Source organism: Habropoda laboriosa, unplaced genomic scaffold (genome assembly GCF_001263275.1).
Source record: "Habropoda laboriosa isolate 0110345459 unplaced genomic scaffold, ASM126327v1 scaffold14, whole genome shotgun sequence".
In the NCBI taxonomy this organism is placed as follows: domain Eukaryota; kingdom Metazoa; phylum Arthropoda; class Insecta; order Hymenoptera; family Apidae; genus Habropoda; species Habropoda laboriosa.
This window is the reverse complement of record NW_017100137.1, coordinates 952,827-956,053: the sequence shown is the minus strand read 5'-3', so window position 1 is coordinate 956,053 and position 3,227 is coordinate 952,827.

Here is a 3,227-nt window from a genome sequence, read left to right as displayed (position 1 = left end):
TTTCACACTGTACACAGGGTGTCCTGGTAACTTAGGTAGAGTCTCTGCGACGCGACAATAGCCCGGTCGAAAATTCAACCCTCTGTTGGATACCGACCTACCGCGACGACGTGACTCGTGGATACGCGAGCATGGTTGCAGTCTTCGGTAAACCACGGCGCATCGCGAACACACTCGTTTCGCCAAATATTTTGTCGTCTAGTTGTTGGTTACCTGGGACCTTTGGTTAACTAGTGTTCTTCTAAACCCTACAAATACGGCTACTTCAAAAGCGGCGCCCGCGTTACGCGTTCAAATCTGCCGTAGCGGATCACTAAACATAGTGATGTCCGATACACTTTTGAATTTCAAATCTTTGAGCACCTGTGTTTCCGTCAATTTCATTATTCCGACACTCAAAACGATTACTTCGGCTCCTCAAGACTTTTACGACCACGCTATATATCGTGGCAAGAATTATGCAAGAGTAACTTCTTATGCAGGAGTAAGTAAGTGGTTGAAGTTCGCTCAAGATTTTGCATAGGAGGCTTCAGATTTGAAAATTCATCGCACAGACGTGCACTGTTATCACGCCACTGTACTATTAATACTCTTATTCAGTTTAATTTTAGTTTTTAGAGAATATCGGTGTTCTATTCATTCAGCTATCACGACGTTACCAAGTAAAAGCACAGCGAAGTGTTATTCGATATTTCCGTGCGATTTATCCGAATCACAGGTGGAATTCTATTCTCGTGAAATCACGCTTGGGGTTCTCCTATCAAGACGACACTTAGGAATCTCTCCGACGCTCCTCTGCTTCCTTATTTATGCCTAAATTCTAAGAGGGCGGTTACCACGCTCGTGAATCGACAATACGAAAAAACCCAGAGGGTTATCTTTAGCAAATCTAAGATTTCGCTGCTCACTTTGTCACATGTCGCATACCTACCAGAGGTCCGAGTCAAATTTTAGCCCGAGTGCTGTCAGCTAAGTGAGAAATTTACGGCACGTCGATAGCTATGGAGAGAGAGAGAGAGAGAGAGACAGAGACAGAGAGAGAGAGAGAGAGAGAGAGGAAGTGAAGAGGCGATTTTACACGCCTTATTTGTCCACGAGGAAATTCTAAGGTACCGATACCCCACAGAGACTTTTATGTTATTTCTTAAATAAAATTCGAGGTCTTAATTCAGAGTTGTACACTTTGTAGGCACGTTTTCAGAGGCTTCGACGGTGCTTATGGTAAATATGCATCCGTTGTTGGCAAAGTAAGGAAATTACTACAGGCTAAAATAAGAAAACTGGAGGAACGAAGAAAACGGTGGAATTGATTAGAAATCGATGTTTCAACGAAGGTGTAAATCATTGAAGTAGTAAAGTGAAGAATTTAGAGATCACGGTGTTGGAGATAATTATTTAATAAACCTCGATATAACGATCGTGAGATCACAAAAGAAGAATTGTCCCATGATAATAACGAAGATGATCATTAGTGTTCAATTCATTGCAAAAAATAAATATTCAAAAGAGCTGGAAAATTAATTTTCAGAATTCTGCAATCTATCAGTTTAAAAAATGACTCATAATTTCTAAATACAAGTGACTGACAAGAAATTGTACAATTTTATAATTTTTTCGAATTTGTAGGTAACAGTTAACTAAGAAATTTGAGGAAATTATAGTCTTCAACTTACTAAATGGGATTTATCAAACCAATGCATGCAAAATAGCCCTGAAATAATTCTGAAGGTGATTTAATATTTTTAACATGTTTATTCGAAGGTACAACATTTACGGATGATTCGAGGAACTGAAATTCTGGAAAGCTATGTCTTGGCCGGATTAAACGGTTTGCAATCCATTAAGTGCACAAATCCTGCACCAGTTGTATCGCGTTCCTGTAACCATTTTACGGAGTGTAATTTCAATCTCCTGCTGTCTTCCTTGTTTTCGTTAGATCTTAAGCAGCGATTAAACAATCGTGTATAACTGCGAAAGCTCAAATTTGTAATCTATAACTTACAAAAATTTCGTTAACTACACGTTAAAAATGAATACTCGAGCATCGTTTACACAAAATATCATACTTTTCTCTTTAATTCTCTAGAAAGAAATTTTAACAGAACAGTTTCATGGGCAAAGATTTTTTCAAAGTAAAAAGAAATGGATTCTGAGCCCTGGTGCACAGCCCTATGGATTTTCAATATATTTTTGCACCATATCTGTGAATACCAATACTACCACAACTGCAAATGATCAAAAACAAGCATCTGTCGAGCCACAGAACTATTCGCGAAATATCCCATTCGAAATGGCAATAATGTAACATTTTCTCTAACCTCTGAACGTTAAAGCGGGAATAAATTGTAATTTAAATGATTCTAAAGATGACCTAATGGTCTTGCAATGTTTATTTCAGAAATAAAATTTTGAATAAATAATAAAAAATCTCGATTTATTTGGAACTATGCTGGTTTCAATGAACACGTAATGAAATTGAATATAAAGTAGTCTTTTAATTTAATTTTCAATTTGGGAAATTTAGATTTTTTATTTATTTATTTTCTTTTTTTTTTTTTGTAAAAATCACAATATATTATCACTGTAACCGTATAATTCATAAGAAATTTCATTGTGAACCAATTTACGAAAAGCTTCTTTTTCCCTCGTCTTATTTCATTCCCTTAAACTTGCTGAAAGAATAACGTTGATAAAATTAGTTTGGAAAGATTAACGAAGTTTAACAAGATAAAGAGAGATCCTGCTATTTAAGTACGTAAAATTATCGAGACTACGATACGTATAGACTATTATAATCTTTATGATAAGAAGTATTATACAGGGTGAACTACGTAAAACAGGCCACCTAATTATCTTCTGTAGCGATGATGGTGCAAGAAAATTTTTATACGTAATTTAAATGGCTTCAAAGGGCGAGTAAGATGGGAGAAAAATTTTTTTAAAAGAAGTAATGGCAAAAGATAAAATGAAGTTTCACATTGATTGAAAATTTTAAAATCGAAGATCATTTTAGGCTCGTGCTATTATGCATGCTTAACCCTTTCGCGACTACCGCCGGTTATATCCGGCATACACTAAATGCTTCACACTGGCTAGCGCCGGTTATATCCGGCATCTAGTAAATGCTTCACACTAGCTAGCGCCGGTTATATCCGGCATACACTAAATGCTTCACACTGGCTAGCGCCGGTTATATCCGGCATCCACTAAATGCTTCACACTGGCTA